Source organism: Artemia sp. Qi Xiang Cuo, chromosome 7 (genome assembly GCF_049724085.1).
Source record: "Artemia sp. Qi Xiang Cuo chromosome 7, ASM4972408v1, whole genome shotgun sequence".
Classification (NCBI taxonomy): domain Eukaryota; kingdom Metazoa; phylum Arthropoda; class Branchiopoda; order Anostraca; family Artemiidae; genus Artemia; species Artemia sp. Qi Xiang Cuo.
Genome location: NC_142800.1, coordinates 62,628,413 through 62,646,205, shown reverse-complemented (window position 1 = coordinate 62,646,205; position 17,793 = coordinate 62,628,413). Strand labels below are relative to the sequence as shown.

General features: G+C 36.4%; 1 protein-coding gene across 1 annotated transcript in view; it reads left to right on the top strand.

Moving 5' to 3' along the window:
* The first annotated feature begins 16,270 nt into the window (after positions 1-16,270).
* Positions 16,271-17,793, top strand: part of LOC148950546 (uncharacterized) — a 156,257-nt gene continuing 154,734 nt past the window's right edge. Inside the window, exon 1 of the mRNA XM_089092471.1 lies at positions 16,271-16,424. The gene's annotated coding sequence lies outside the window, so the exon portion shown is untranslated. The remainder of the gene's footprint in view (positions 16,425-17,793) is intronic.

Sequence of the window (17,793 nt, the reverse complement as noted above, 5' to 3'; positions counted from 1 at the left end):
TGAAATCTAAACTGGACCACTGGCATTTAACAAGTCTCTCTTAAATTACCAATTATTAACAGCTGAAATATTTTCGAAAACTTGCTAGAAACAGTAATAGGTCAGTCATATGTGCATTCAGACTCAGGCTTTCCTTTTTTAAGCATTGGAGATATAAGACAGACGTAACATTCATCAGGAACAATACCATTACAAAAGAATGCTTGATAATAATGCGAAATAATTAATGAGTGTTTCTGGACCAAATTGTAAATGCAGGGCAAATACACCAAATTGGCCCTTAGACTTTTTCTTTTTTAAGCTCTTGAATTGCGGGACAAATATCTTTCGAGCTGACAACAAATATACAATGTACAGGCCTATCCATCTTTTCTAACGCCTCACTTTCAAATATATTGGAGGCACACATATTATGGGATTTAAACTTATTTCCAAAATTAAAAGCGCTACTCTTTTTCATCAATTAGTTGCTCGGCCAAACGTGGGGGATTATTTTCGAACGAATTTTCCAGAACTCATTTTGGTCTTTTACATCATTCTAGCTTTAGCCACCTTACGAATAACCCGATGCCCTTTCATATATGATATTTATGCCTTTTCAAACCATTTACAATGTTATATAATCTGAGTTTATTTGAATTGTTACAACTAGTTGCTTATCATTCTGAAGACAAATTTCAATGAAGATGTCTAAGAAGTGATAGTTTTATAGATTAACTTCAAAAATTTGTACCAGTGATTGAAATTCTCCGTACTATAGGCAGAAATAATAGGATTTGATGAATCCATAATATGGTTTATAAGTTCTGAATTTTTTATAAGACTAATGGCCATTTTCACTGTTAAAAATTGGCATTACTAGTCAGTGATATTTCGACGGGTTAGACGAATGAGATGCCATACAAACCAGTGTTTCATTTTTTTTTTATGCTGCTTATTGATTTTTCAGTTACAAAAACAATTTAACAATTAAGTCATCACTAAGGTTCAAAAGCTAGATGTGATACCGTTAGCCTACCTAACTCCCAAATGCATAAAATAAAATCACGAACTCATCAGAATCATAATCAGAAATGGATTGCCAAAAGTAGATGGCAGTACTTTCGGACCCATGAAAAAAATTGTTTTCGTTGGATCTCCTAATTTTTCTATTTATTATTCTAACCAGATATTTTGGCACTGCGGAAAGGAGGCTAAGGAGCGATCGCTCTTCTTAAGTAGTGTTAGATTTTAATTTAACTTCAACTTTAAGTGGAATCAGGGAAACACAAAGCCTTCCTAGAATATCATTGCCCCTCGTAAAAAAATTGATTGATAAAAATTTTTTCCATAAACACTAATGTTATTGGTGCAAATTATCGAATATTTAACCCATGAGAAAAATCTTCCTTTGCTGAATCTCTTAATTCTTCTATTTGTTTTTCTAAGCAGTTATTTTGGCAATGGGGGAAGGAGGCCTGGGAGCGATCGCTTGTCTTAAGTAGTGCTACATTTTAATCTAGCTTCAACTTTAAATTGGAATCAGGCAAACAAAAACTTGCCTAGAATATTTATTGCCCTCTTGCAAAAAATTTTATTAATAAAATTTTTCCATAAATACCAATGCTATTGGAGCAAATTGGGTGCAAACTGTATCTAAGTTTGAGCAATTGATATGAAAAGTTTCCAGTAATATGGTATACATCCTGTTGGACTGACTGATAGTAGTAATTTGCATGAACTTTAAGTACATTTGCAGGAACAAATAGACAAGACTCCAGATTTAAATTATGGTATTGTTACTAGGGCACTTCAAAATTCAGGTTGTTACGAAAAGGGACTGATAATATTCTAGCTTAGATCGTTTTGGCACACGTAAGTTAGATAGCAATACAATAGACCACTACTGTTTTGTTGGTGGTCTAACCTATTAATACTAATACAGTATTTAGTTGTAAAATGACTACATTCCAAGCTAAGGTTTGAACAATTATTTTATGCTTTTGGTTTCACCCCTTTCCTACTCGCAAGGCTAAAAAAAATTCTACTTAAATAACTCAATGCTTGTCCCAATTTCTAAAAACTCAAATTGGCTTAGAGTCCATCTCGAAAATAGGGGAGTGTCCTGCTAAGGTCTGTGTCAGGCATATTTCCCTACACATTTTTTAATAAAAGGGCAAGAACTATAAAAAGCCTTCGGTGATGTCGCAAGAATTCCGTTCATTGCTGAAGATCGTTTTTTTTTGGCCAACCGTCTTGGGGTAAACGGAAAGTAGGTCGTCCGTAGTTGGGGTGGGAGGATGTCGTAAAAAAAAGATTAAAGAGAAATGGGAACTTCTCGGGAGGGTGTAAAGAGGAAAACTTTTAATAAATTAGGATGGAGGGGGAGCGTGCGTAGCTGTGTCAGCCTCAGGTGGATTGGTGCTGCGGTGAGTTGTTAGTAATAGTATTAGTATGTTCCGATTCACTAAGGTTAAAAATTCAGAAATCCTAAGTGTGCAACCCTTGACAATGTCAACGTTTCGGCTGTAAGCAGTGCAACCGTCTGAGCACAAATTCAGAGGGCATGGGATGTATAATAATTTTTTTTCATATTATTGGGGGGGGGAAACTGCCCCCCCCCCCTTGCCACCTCCAAGCGACGCCCCTGTGTAAAGAGGCTCTCAATTTACACTATACGTAGAAATCGGCTAAGGCACATTTTGTAGGAAGGTCATTCAATAACTGTTTTAAGAAGGCGTATTCAACATCAGAAGTCCTGATTTCTGTTCTTCAAGAAAGTTGAAATAGTAAAATAAAAGGAAATCTGTTTTATTTTCCACCTATTTCAGATTTTTTTTATACATCCAATTTTTTGAAAAAAGAAACAGAATAATCTCAGCAGACAAACTAAAACGAACAGCAATTATCAAAAATAAGAGTAAGGCCCCAGTCTACACCCTCTAAAAGTCAGACTGTGATTTGCACTGAATTGGAATTGATTTGTTTTTCCAGCTGTTCTTTACATTTGTCATAGTATCAACAACAGCAAACAACAAAACAATTTATCAAACCTAATCAGGATACAAAAATAAGGGCTACAGCAACTAAGAGTGGGACAATCCCCCGTCTCAGACCCTCTAAAATGCTTGAGTGTCAATGGTGTTTTACTGAAACCTTTAGGTATTTCGAATAGTCTGGTTTTTACTTTGTGAAAACATCAACAATAACAAAAATAAAATCTCAATAATAACGATGATTAGCGCGGGAAAAACATTTCTTTAGATAACTATGTTTTGATTTAATCTTATTATTTTAAAAGGACACCTTTTTTCTCAACTTTTACTTTTTATCCTATTTTACTGAAGCAAATAGAAAATTTATACCTTATTACACATTTTAATATGACCATCAAATAATTTTTATTTTTTGAAGTAATATCTTGAATTGAACCTTCAATAAATGATTTGATAATTTTTATATATACATTTCAAAGGAATTTGTTTGAAAGGAAGAAAATGTAGTCCCGAATATTTGCTCGTGCAATACATTCTTTGGCAATTTAGATTTTACTCTTGTCAACTGAAATTTCAAAAGTTTTAATCCTTAGTTATTGTCTTTATCTTATTGTATAAGATTTGTATTTCAGGTTTCCCGTCATTAGATTTCTATTCCCTAACAGAACTGTCAATGTAAATTTACTCTATATCAAAGTAATGAAACTAGAGGGATCGTTTAAAATATACTGACGTTTATTCCTGAAATTCTCACCCATTTTTAATTTTCTATGTTTGAATAATGAAAGAGTAGTTCTAGTGAAGTTTGTAAACTTTCCAGTGGTTTTTCAGAAAAAAAAAACTGTTTCTTTTTTTGCTCATATTGAACACTGTGTCAAAACAAAACTGTCCTATCGGGGAAAGTAAACTTTTTCAGATAAATTTTACGTCGCACTCCTAAAGAACATTAAACTCATTTATTAATTTACATTATATATTAATTTACATTAATTTACATCTATTGTATGTTTGTTTGCATTGATTGTTTATTTAATTTCTGTTCGTTTTAAGTTTCATTTATACTTCAATAGGAAATTTTTTTTTTTTCATTTTAAGCTTGATTCAATCTAAGCATTACTCGCTTTAAGATCTATTTATTCATTTATATTATTACTTGTTGTATGTTTTTGCTATGATTGCTTATTTAATTTCTGTTCGTTTTGGGTTTCAATTATTCTTTAATAGTAATTTCTGGTCCTTTTTAGTTTGAATTTTAAAAAGTATTTTTTTATGCTGAGCTTAAGTGTAAAATGGCCTTTACTTTTCTTTGAAAAACTTATTTTTCGGAAAGTTTTTTTTAACTAATTTTTGTTCGTTTTTGATTGCAAAAAATTTCAAGTTTTTAAAATTCCTTATTTTAAAATCAAACTTTAAAAAACAAATCAAATGTTCATCAAAGTATCAAAACTGATATCAAATTAACATTATCAAAGTGAAAAAATGGGTTTGTGTCACACTCGGAGTTTTTATTTTCTAGTATTTTAACTGTTTTAAACGGAATTGCTATCACAGAATTCTCATCAGATAGGTCTGGGGAAAAAGGGGTAGGGTGACCAGATTACGTGTCGATCGCTTTCAACTCATTGGAATTTAATCAGAACTTTCTATTTTCAATCAAATGAATCCTCTCTGAAGTTCATACGAGTATCTCTTATATAAGAACCATAGATATCCCCAGAGTATAACTTACAACGCCTATACCAGGGTTCTGAGGGGTTGTGTCGACCCTGGAGTTTTAATATCTGATGGTTGAACTATTTAAAAAAAAATGGTCACCTGGAATTTTTATCAGATGGGTTTATCCATCCGATACGCCCAAAGGCGTTGAGGACGGGAGGGGCTAGTTGCCCTCTGATCTTTTTCACTCTGAGAAAATGAACTACAACTCTTAATTTCCATTCAAATGAAACCTCTCTGAAGTGTATACGAGCAGTTCTTCCATAAGAACCATATATGCCCCCAGAGCAATACTTACAACGCCTTCCCCGGCCCTGGGGGGGGGATGTGTTGAAACAGGAGTTTTTCTTATCTGATCTTTGAACTATTTTTAACGAAATGACCATACGTAGCACCCCCCCTACGTATAAAGGTGTTTTTGTTATATGATCTTATATGATTTAATAGTAATTTCTGGTCGTTTTGAGTTTGAATTTTAACAAGTATTTGTATCTGCTGAGCTTAAGTTTAAAATTGCCTTTAATTTTCTTTGAAAAAATTATTTTTCGGAAAGTTTTTTTTAACTAATTTTTGTTAGTTTTTTATTTCAAAAAATTTCAAGTTTTTAAAATTCCTTATTTTAAAATCAAACTTTAAAAAACAAATCAAATGTTCATCAAAGTATCAAAACTGATATCAAAGTAACATTATCAAAGTGAAATAATGGGTCTGTGTCTGATTCGGAGTTATTATTGCCTAGTATTTGAACTATTTTAAACGAAATTGCGGTCTCAGAATTCTTATCGGATAGGGCTGGGGAAAAAAGTAGAGTCGGGGCCAGATTACGTTTCTATCGATATTGAAAAATTGGAATTTTAACAGAACTTTCTATTTTCAATAAAATGAGCCCTCTCTGAAGTTCATACGAGTATCCCTTCTATAAGAACCATATTTATCCCCAGAGTATAACTTACAACGCCTATCCCAGGGTTCTGAGGGGTTGTGTCAACCCTGGAGTTTTAATATCTGATGGTTGAACTGTTTTTAAAAAAATGGTCACCTGAAATTTTTATCGGATGGGTTTATCCATCCGATACGCCCAAAGGCATTGAGGACGGGAGGGGCTAGTTGCCCTCTGATCTTTTTCACTCTGAGAAAATAAACTACAACTTTTAATTTCCATTCAAATGAAACCTCTCTGAAGTGTATACGAGCAGTTCTTCCATAAGAACCATATAGGCCCCCAGAGCAATACTTACCACGCCTTCCCCAGCCCTGGAGGGGGGGGGGGTTGTGTTGAAACAGGAGTTTTTCTTATCTGAACTTTGAACTGTTTTTAACAAAATTACCAAACGTAGCACCCCCCTACGTATAAAGGTGTTTTTGTTATATGATCTTCCAACTATTTTTAACAAAATGGGTAACTAAAGTTTTTTATCAGATGTAATTGGGGAAAAAGGGCTTGGGGGGCCAGTTGCCCTCTGATTTCTTTTGACTCTTAAAAAGGGCACTAGAATTCTTGATTTCCAATCGAATGAGCCCCCTTTGAAGTTTATACGACGACCCCTTCTATATGAAGTGCCTCTGGGAAAAAAAATAAATGGAGTTTGGGGGGAGGCTAGCTGCGCTCCAATCATTTGTAACTCTTAAAAAGTGAATAAAAAACTGCAATTTCCAATCAAATGAGCCCTCTAAGAATTTTATACGAGCATCCCTTCCATAACAACCATATATGTCCCCAGGGCATAACTTACAACGCCTACCCCCGGGCCCTGGGGGGCTGTGTCGACACCGGAGTTTTTTTGTTATCAGAACTTTGAAGTGTTTTTAAAAAAATGTCTATCTCAAAATTTTGTCTGATGCATTTAGGGCGTGGAGGAGGAGGGGGGGGGGGCTAGTTTCCCTCGGATATCTTTTTCATTTTACAAAGTGAAATAGAGCAGTCCATTTCTAACCAGCTAAGACTTCTCTGAACCTTATCCAATAATCCCCTTTTTAAGAAACTTATATGCCCCCAGGAATGAGCGTAAAACATTTCTCCCCCGGGCTCTAAATAATGTTTTGATTATCTAATTTTTGAACAATTTCCAAAACACTGGCAATCTCAAAATTTGTAGGGGATGGTTTTGGGGAAAAAAGAGCGTAGGGGGGGGGGGGCTAGTTTAACTCTCTTGACTCTTAAAAAGTGAACTAGAACTTTCGATTTCCAATCAAACGAGCCCTCTATGAAGTTTATACGAGCATCCCTTTCATAAGAACCATACATGCCCTTAGGGCATAACTTAGAACGCCTTCCCCTGTGCCCTGGGGGGTTCCATTGACACCGGATTTTTTCTTATCCAACCTTTGAACTATTTTTACCAAGATGTCTATCTCAAAATTTTCATCAGATGGGTTGGGGGATAGCTGCCCTCGGATCTCTGTTGACTATCAAAAAGTGAGCTCGAACTTTCAATATCCAATCAAATGAGCCCTCTCTGAAGTTTATACGAGAATCCCTTTCATACAACCAATATATTCCCAAGGGCATAACTTACAGCGCCTGCCCCCGGGCCCTGGGGGGTTGTAACGACACCTGAGTTTTTTTTTCTGACTTTTGAGAAATTTTTAACTTAATGCATATCTCAAAATGTTTATTGGATACATTTGGGGAAAAATGGGCTTGGGGGAGCTAGTTGCCCTCCATTCTCTTTTGACTCGAAAAAACTTAACTAGAACTTTCAATTTCTAATCAAATGAGCCCTCTAAGAATTTTATACGAGCATCCCTTCCATAAGAACCATATATGCCCCCATGGCATAACTTACAACGCCTACCCGCGGGCCCTGGGGGGCTGTGTCGACACCGTATTTTTTGTGTTATCAGAACTTTGAAGTGTTTTTAAAAAAATGGCTATCTCAAAATTTTGTCTGATGCATTTAGGGCGTGGAGGAGGCGGGGGGGGGGCTAGTTTCCCTCTGATCTCTTTTGACTCTTAAAAAGTGAGCAAGAACTTTCAATTTCAAATCAAATGAGCCCTCTCCAAAGTTTATACGAGCACTCCTTCCATAAAAATTATATATTCCCCTAGGACATTACTTATAACACCTGCCTCCGGGCCCTGGCGGGCTCCATCGACACAGGAATTTTTCTTATCTCACCTTTGAACTATTTTTAATGAAATGGCTATTATAAAAAATTTATCGGATGGGCTTGGGGAAAAAGGGAGTGTTTGGGGGGGGGGCTAACTTCCGTAGGATATATTTTTAATCCACGAAGGTGTACTATAACAAACAATTTCTTTTTAAACGAGCCGTCCCTAAAGTTTACAAGCGGATTCCTTTCATAATAACCATAAACGCCCCAAGGCCAGAACTAATAGAGCCTATCTACTCGACTCTGGGGGGCGTTTTTGTTATCTATTTTTTGAACAATTTCCAAAATACTGGCTATCTCAAAATTTATAGCGGACGGGTTTGGGGGAAAAAAGAGCGTGTGGGGCTAGTTTAACTCTCTTGACTCTTAAAAAGTGAACTAGAACTTTCAATTTCCAATCAAACGAGCCCTCTATGAAGTTTATACGAGTATCCCTTTCATAAGAACCATACATGCCGTTAGGGCACAGCTTAGAACCCCTTCGCCTGTGCCCTGGGGGCTTCTATTGACACTGGATTATTTCTTATCCAACCTTTGAACTATTTTTACCAAGATGTCTATCTCAAAATTCTCATCAGATGGATTGGAGGCTACCAGCCACCAGATCTCTTTTGACTATGAAAACGTGAGCACGAACTTTCAATGTCCAATCAACTGATCCCTCTCTGAAGTTTATACGAGCATCCTTTTCATATAAACTATAGATGCCCAAGGGCATAACCTATAACGCCTGCCCCCGGGCCCTGGGGGGTTGTAACGACACCTGAGTTTTTTTTTCTGACTTTTGAGAAATTTTTAACTTAATGCATATCTCAAAATGTTTATTGGATACATTTGGGGAAAAATGGGTTTGGGGGAGCTAGTTGCCCTCCATTCTCTTTTGACTCGAAAAAACTTAACTAGAACTTTCAATTTCCAATAAAATGAGCCATCTCTGAATTTTTTACAAACATCCTTTCAATAAGAACCATATATTCCCCACGGGCATAACTTACAATACCTACCCTCGGGCCCTGGGGGGGGGGGGGCTGTGTTGACCCCTGAGTTTTCATGATATGGTCTTTTAACTATTTTTATAAAAAGCTATCTCAAAGTTCTTATCGGATGGGTTTGAGGAAAAAAGGGCGTGGAGGGGGGGGGTGGGCGAGGTGCCCTCCAATCTCTTTTGACTCTTAAAAAGTGAACTAGGACTTTCAATTTCCATCAAATTATACCTCTTTGAAGTTAATACGAGCATCCCTTCCATAAGACCCATATATGCCCCCAGGGCATAATTTATAACCCCTGCCCCCGTGCGGTGGTGGTTTGTGTCGACACCGAAATTTTTTTTATATGATCTTTGAACTATTTTAACAAAATAGCTGTCTTAAAATTTTTATTGAATGCATTTGGGAAAAAAAGTTTTTTTTTTGGGGGGGGGGGAAGCTGGTTACCCTCCAATATCTTTTGACGCTTAAAACGTGAACTAGAACCTTCAACTTTCAATAAAATGAGCCCTCTCTGAAGTTTAAACGAAGATTCCTTCTATAAGAACCATATATGTCCCCAGGGCATAACTTATAACCCTTGCCCCTGAAGACTGTGGGGGGAGTGTTCTTCTCAAACATACAATTTCTAGAACTTTCCACTACGTTGAACAAAATGGCTATATCAAAATTTTGATTGAATGTGTTTGGGGAAATGGTGGGCGTGGAAGGCGTGTCAGTTGCATTAGAATCACTTTCGACTATTAAAAAGGGAACTAGCCATTTAAATTTCCAATCGAATGAGCCCTTTCTGAAGTTTCTACGACAACGTTGTCTATACAAAACCTTATATGTCCCCACGACATAACTTACAACCCTTGCCCTAAGGGCTGTGGGGGAGTTGTCATCCTCAAAGAGCTAATTTCCAGAACTTAAAACTACGTTTAATAAAAAGGCTAAATTTTCTCTAAATTTTCATTGGATGTGTTTGGGGAAAAGGGGGGGGGGGTGGGGGGCTAGTTGCCCTCAAATCACTTTCGACTATTATAAAGGGCACTAGCCCTTTGAATTTCCAATCGAATGAGCCTTTTTTGAAGTTTATACGACAACGCTTTCTATAAAAACCTTATATGCCCCCAGGGCATAACTTAAAACCCTTGCCTTGAGAGTTGTGGGGGAATTTCCTCCTCAAAACATATTTTCTATCTGGAAATCAACTACGCTAAGAAAAGTGTCTATCTCAAAATTTTGATTGGATGTGTTTGGGAAAATGCTTGGCGTGGGGGGGGGGGCTAGGTGCCCTCCAATCACTTTTGACTATTAAAAAGGGCACTAGCTCTTTGAACTTCTAATCGAATGAGCATGTTTTGAAGTTTCTACGACAACGCTTTCTATAAAAACCTTATATGCCCCCAGGCTATACCGGGTATACTCCGCAAAATATGTTTTTGCGGAGTGTCCTCCGGAAAAACATATTTTCTATCTGGAAATCAACTACGCTGAACAAAATGGCTATCTCAAAATTTTGATTGGATGTGTTTGGGGGAATGATGGGCGTTGGGGGGGCTAGTTGCCCTCCAATCATTTTCGACTATTAAAAAGGGCCCTAGAACTCTCAATTTCCAATCGGTTGAGCCCCCTTTAAAGTTTCTATGACGACCCCTTCCATATGAAGTGCCTCTGGGAAAATAATAATAATAATAATAAATAAATAATAAAACATTGGAGCCGTATGGCCTTTACTATAGGCAACGCTACAGCGTTGCCTCTGATTATTCAGATTTTTCAGGCTAATACCTTTTGAATGGTAACTCTAAACTTAATGAATGTTACATATTTGGTAATCCCCATGAATATCAGTTTTTGCTCCATTTTAGTCTTACTCCTACTCTATTAGAAGCCTATTGCCCCTTCATTCCTCAATCCTTGTTTCAATAGCCTCTAAATGATTCAAATATTCAAAACGCTGATGCTATGGTTCAGAAATATATAATACGGTCATGTATCAGGTTTTCAGAATCCGTGAGGTTTTCAGAATCAGTGTGACTCGTTCCGTCAAGCACTTGTGTTTTATATATTTTGTAGGGCCCACAATGGGACAGTTCAGTTCAGTTCAGTCCATTTATTTAACATCAAAATACATTTAACAAATATGCCAATACCTTCCCCAAGAAAGATACCAAAAAGCACTTGCGACTGGGCGGGTACATACAAATCATTTACTAATTAATGATTAACTATAAAAAAAAACAAAAAAAAAAAAAAAAAACTTGATAATAATAATAAAAAAAAAACAAAAAACACTAAAAAAAAAATCAATCTCTCATCAATTCATTTAATAATAATAATAATAATAATAAAGATAAATAATAATAATAATAATAAAGAGAGAAAAAAAAAAAAAAAAATTATGAACCTTGACCTAACAAATAATGTTTCAATTTATTTTTAAATAACCCCAGGTGCTCAGCCACCCGAATGCTCTCCGGAATAGAGTTCCACACATTAGGTCCTGAAAATCTAGTATGGAAGCCGGCCCTGGTTCCACTTCTATTCGGAACAATGAAATCACTAGCATGACGAGTTTCATAATGGTGCAAAGACCTATTGTCATTAAAATAATCACGAAAAACCTCTGGACTAACATCATTCCAGCATTGATAAGCAAAAATTCCTATTTGGTAGTCTCGTAGCTGTCCTACATTCAACACTTGCAACTTGTTGAAGCAAGCTGAAGTGTTATTTACACCTTCAACATACCCACCAATAAGACGCATCGCTCTATTTTGAAAAGTCTGAACACGTTTAAAATTCACATAAAAATTACTTGCCCATAACATACAGCCATACGAAGCATATGGGTGGATCAAAGCATGGTATAAAAGTAATAAAACTCTCTGAGGTCAAACATTTTTAAAACAATGAATCGCTCCAAGGCCACGTGCAACCTTTGCGGCAACAACATCACTGTGGCGTTTCCACGAAAAATTACGATCAATGTAAAAATCTAAGTACCGGATTTATTGAAGTTGAACTACAGGCTTATTATTAAACAGAATTCTACCATCAATATCACTGGGCTTGCCTAATCTAGAATATACAATAAAATTAGTCTTAGTAAAATTAACTGATAACAAACTCAAACTAGTAAAAACATGGAAATTTCTCAGAACACAATTCACTTTCAACACAAGACTATCCAAACAACGATTAGAAACGTAACTGCAGTGTCATCAACGAATAACTTTAAGCAACAATCTGGAAGATAAACCTCATGCTATTCACATAAACCAGATACAGAAGTGGACCAAGGACCGATCCCTGTGGCACACCACACGACACTTGACAAGGGGAAGAAAAAGCATCATCAATCATCATTTTAATAGACCTCCCACACAAATAACTTTCAAACCACTTCAAACTCACTCCTTTAACACCTAAGCATTCTAATCTTTGCAATAAAATTTTTAAATCTACCGTGTCAAATGCTTTCCTAAAATCAAAAAATACTGTTAGGGGGAGTTCACCATTTACTAAATCAATTATTTACAAAATCAACAAGATGAATGGCAGCATGGCTAGTGGAATGACCTTTTCGAAACCCGAATTGGGTATCACTGAGTAGGCTATGTTTCGAGAGATGGTAATATAGACGGCGATGAATCACTTTTTCAAAATTTTTGACAATAAAGGCAGTATCGATATTGGTCTCCAGTTACCGGCATTGGTCTCCAGTTACTATGGAAAATATCCAAAAAAAATTAGAGCATTTCTTACGTAAATGCCTGTCATCCACACATCCATAGCCGTTATAAGTATCCTAAGGCGAGTTACGAAACAATTCATGTCACAGCTTACTATTTTCAAAATCAACCATCAAACGTCACAAAAGCTAGGACATTTTCCAAATTTTTGTCATTTCTTGACATGGAAAGGTATTATGACCCCATAAGAGCCTTGTGCTCCCATGAAACCTGGTTTTCATCCGTTGTTTTGAACTGTCTGAAATCTCCGCCATGTTTTCATAAGATTAACGTGAAAATTTGATTGCATAGCGTTGCTCTAATTTTGTTTGGTTATGTTCTGTGACACAAGAAAAGAAAGCTTCATTAAAAAGTATCATAAAAATAGCTTAGTAAGAGCTGAAGTAACCAAAAAAAGTAAATGCTCAAAGTTGGATTGGAAGTAGAAAAAATCTGTAAAATGGCGTATAGGGAAGAAATGAGCGAAGAATATAAACTGATTAAAAACTTTAAAGAAAGACTCATTAAGCAATAAAAACAAATAAAACTACAATGCCAGTTATCAAATTTTGACCAAAGGAGAATAGAGACTGCCCCTCCCAGACTTCAGTCTGCCCCCACCCCACCCCAACCCAGGTTTGCCCCCCCCCCCAGCGAAATTTAGTTTCTTCGAGAATCTTGTCAAAACTAAGATAGGCCTATATAATTCAAGCGTCCACAGAAACGGGTCAGTTTTCTTTAGGATATCGTTATCTTTAAGGTACTATATGGCTAATTTTTCAGTTTTTACTGTCATTTTCACTTGATTTAGGATAATATCCTAATATATAATATATAGATATAATAATATTCATGTGACTAATTTTTCAGTTTTCACTTTCATTTTCACTTGATTTAGGATAATTGGTTTCAATTTTGCCCCCCTCCCAGGATTTTGACGAAATGTACGCCACTGTGAAAGAAAGGTTGAGGTGGCTAGGGCACGTTGTGCGGATGAAAATGGCAGATTGCCGAAGATTGTTCTTTTCGGCCAACCGTCGAGGGCTAAACGGAAATTAGACCGTCCTCGTCTGGGGTGGGAGGACGTCATAAAGAAAGATTTAAAGGAAATGGGAACTTGTTGGGCGGGTGTAAAATGGGAGGCTTTGAATAGATTGGGATGGAGGACGAGCGTGCGTAGCTATGTTAGCCTCAGGCTGCTTGGTGCTGCGGTGAGTTGTTAGTAGTAGTAGTAGTAGTGTTGGGTACATGACTGTCCGCATATCCCTGATAACTTTAAAGTGAGTTCCAAACAGATTACTGTTTGAAAATAACAAGATAAAAATCAAATTGCACCTACTAGTGAAAAAACGACCCCATTCATGTGCATCCTGGAGTTTACTTGAGAAGTACAAATGCAACCACATCAACGATATTGCACAATGACATCGGTCGACGGTCGACCCTATTTTTGGGAACTTTTGAGCAGGATATTGAACAAAATCGAAACACACTATTTCGATTTAGGCTACTAAAAAAACATAACAGCTATATTTCAGTAACAGTTTAGAATATAAAGTTGAAACTTTCAATAAATGCTGAGGGGGATGTTGAACCAACCAAAGGTACCATATGCATACAAATATTTCTACTACTAAGGCTAAGGATATCAAGGAGATATTTTCAGAAAATGTTGAAGAGGATGTTGATTTATAGTGAAATACGCTATGTGTATGCAAGCTGATAAAACGTTGTATTAGAAGTGTCTCAAGATCAGCTTACAGCATTAGGTTGAAACTATCAGGGCATGTTGAGGGGTATGTCGAACTAGTACAAAAGCACTGTATGCATACTAGTATTATTACTGCTACTGGTAGTACTACTATTGCTACTTCTATTAATACTACTATGGCTAAGGCCAATAGTATTAATATGAAACTTCCAGAGACTGTTGAGGGGGACGTTGGGCTAAATCAAAAGCCCCCATGTTCATGCAGGTTATCCAAAGAGCATATCAGCAATATCTCAGAAACGGATTTAAGGTAAAACTGAAGCTATCAGGGCATAAGGAGGGGTGCTGAAGTAGACCGAAAAGGCAAAATGTGAACACTATTGCCGCTACTACTAACAGTACTACTACTACTATCACTAATGCTATTCCCAATGGTCCTACTATTAGTTCTGCTACTATGACTTCTAGTATTGCTACTGCTAAGGATATTAGTAAAACTTTCAGGGAATGGTGATGGAGGGCGGAGTTGAACTAAATCAAAACACATTATGTGCATGTGGTTTATCAAAAGGGTGTTTTAGAAATGTCCCAGCAACGCCTTAGGCTTAGGGTATTAAGCTGAAACTTCTAGAGCTAACAATATTACTACCACTTTTGCTGCTACTTCTATTGCTTCTACTCCTACAATTGCTGCTACTACTGAACTAAGACAAAATAACTGAAGTGCATCCAGGATGTCAAAATAGATCAGGCTGTAAAGACTGGGATAGGGTATAAAGTAGAAACTTTTAGGAAAAGTTCCTGCTTTCTTTAAAACTAAATCAAAAGGTTCTATGTGCATGCTGGTTGTCAATATGACGTTTCAGCTGTATCTCAAGACGTACTGAGGGCATTAAGTTGAAACTTTCAGGGCTACTACTAATTATACTTTGGCTTTTGCTATTGAAATAAATCAGAAGGGGTAAGTGCATCCAGGTGCCAAAATAGCATAGAAACAATGTCTTAGGATCAGAATGGGGCTTAAGTTTAATTTTTCAGGGAAAGTTGAAATGTGAAACTAAATCAAAATATACTGTGTATATCCAGGTTTTCCAAAGGGCGTACATTATTATAAAATTGTTAAAAAATTTAGTCCAACATGTATAAGTAAGTCAAAATCTGGATTCTTATAGATGAAAACAGAAAAGATTTAAAATATTCTTCTCTTAACCAATGAAAAAGACTATCTCAATAAAAACGAACAAAAATCAATTAAAAAAAATGTTCCATATTAAAAGTTTTCAAAGAAAATTAATTAGCTACATTAAACTAGAGATGAGCAAAAATCAAGTCAAATAATTTTTCAAGCGTAAAACTACCAGAAATTACCACCAATAAATAAATGAAACCTAAAGCGAACAGAAATTTCAATAAATAACCGAGCTAACCTCAAAAGGAGCAGGAACTAAAAGGAGTAGGGCTGACACCCCCCCCCCCCCCCTCCTCCGTGCCTTCTAAAGAACAGAACATAATTTGCACTTAGTTTCTTAGGTGATTTAGGGTAGTTTTACGCTCGGAAAATCACTTGACTTTATTTCTGCTTGTCTTTAGTTTAATGTAGCTCTTTCCTTTTCTTTAAAAAATTATTTTGTGGATTTTTTAAAATTAATATTTAGAAAGAGGCTCGATTTGGGAATCGAGTCTTGTTACTCTTTTGTTCTTCTAGTATTTCCTTCTGAAGAGCCCATGGAATAAACTTCTATCGGAACAACACTTGGGCGACATGATTTCACATAAAGTAGATCTTAATTCTCCTCTGGGTATGATTTCCGTCCCCCTCCCATTAAATTTTAACAAGATGGCCAAATGTACAAACACTATCAGCCCCGCTAGTCCATCGGTAACAATCTTTATTTTTGGAGTAGGCAGCCCTTTCGAAATGATAAATATATCTTAGAAATAGATAAATCGATTTTGGGAATTCCAGGCGCTGGAGATTCAAAGCAATAATAAAAGTCTTCCAGTTTCCAAGAGCCTGTTCCTCTCTGAGACCTCAGCATTGCTTGAGGCAGCCGCTCTGTCCTTCAAAGAATCCGTGACGATTTCAGATTATACCTTTTAGTTCCGTTTATGCATTTTAACTATCGAAACCTTTGGTTGTGATTACGGGTATATAATTGGATATACTGAAATTTCGATTTTTCAGCTTTCTGTATCAAAGGTGAGCCGACGTTTTCGGACTAGGAAAAATTCACATCAGTAGGCCTTCCATTAAATTATCCTAGGCAGTTAATAATACAAAGTTATTCCGATAGATTTTTCGATTAACTCACCAATGAGATAGCTAAGAAATAGCCTAGACATACCTTTAGAATGAGAATTTCATCCTGAATCCAAATATAGCATTCATTTGCGTCAGAAATTAACTTTAACCCTAACCCCCACCCCTGATGTGCAAAAATATACCCTGTGTCGTATATATGCACTGCATTTTCCATAAGTCACTCTTTTCTTCAAATTGATTTAAGAGTTTGTCAAAATAATGGGTAATTGGTTGTATAGATACAGTTCCGGGTATATATTCACACATAGGGGGGGGGGGCGGGTTAAAGTTAATTTCCAAAACAAATGAATGTTAAATTTGGATTCAGCCTATTCAAGAATAAATTCTGATTTTAGAGGAATGACCATTTCTAAGCTATCTCAATAGTGAGCTAAGTGGGAAATTTACCGTTATTACTCTCTTAAAATCTCATGATTTGTGCTTTGATTCTTTTTTTTTTACTGGCTCCATCAAAAACAAATTTGTGTGCACCTCCTTGCAGCTAATAGAAAATGCACGTAGCCAGGATTAAAGCCTACCGTAGTTTTTGGGTCCGCCTGAGAATGTTGAAGTTCGCTGCCCCCCCCCCAGAAAAAAAGCCGGTGATTAATAATACAAATTTCAGTAACCTGAATATTCAAGGATACAACCCCTGAAGCAAAGGTGGCAGTGTTTCACCAATCCCCCCCCCCCAACCACCGACAGAGACGGAACAGTCTAGCCTATAGACTGTTAGCAGTCCCACAGAAGGAAGCAAGTTATTAAAATAAAATCAGTAGGCCTACCACTAGATTCCTTATTTTATACTCTGTCCAAGTATCATATTTGCCTTTGTGGTAATCTTCCTCCCCAGATGGTCCCATATATAGCCTGGGATATAAACAAAACTAGGCTAAAAGAAAACACTACAGCATTGAAATCCTTACTTTATAATTAAAAAAAAAACAAGTTCTTTTAACTGGAAGTAAGGAGCGACATTAAAACTTAAAACGAACAGAAATTATTCCGTATATGAAAGGGGCTGTCCCCTCCTCAATACCTCGCTCTTTACGCTAAAGTTTTTTATTGTTTGAAAAAATAAAGTTGTGAGACAGAGTCAAACTTTAGCGTAAAGAGCGAGGCGTTGAGGAGGGGACAGCCCCTTTCATATACGGAATAATTTCTGTTCGTTTTAAGTTTTAATGTCGCTCCTTACTTTCAGTTAAAAAAACTTGTTTTTTTTAGTTAATTTCTGAACGTTTTTGAATTAATGCAGCTTTAATATTGG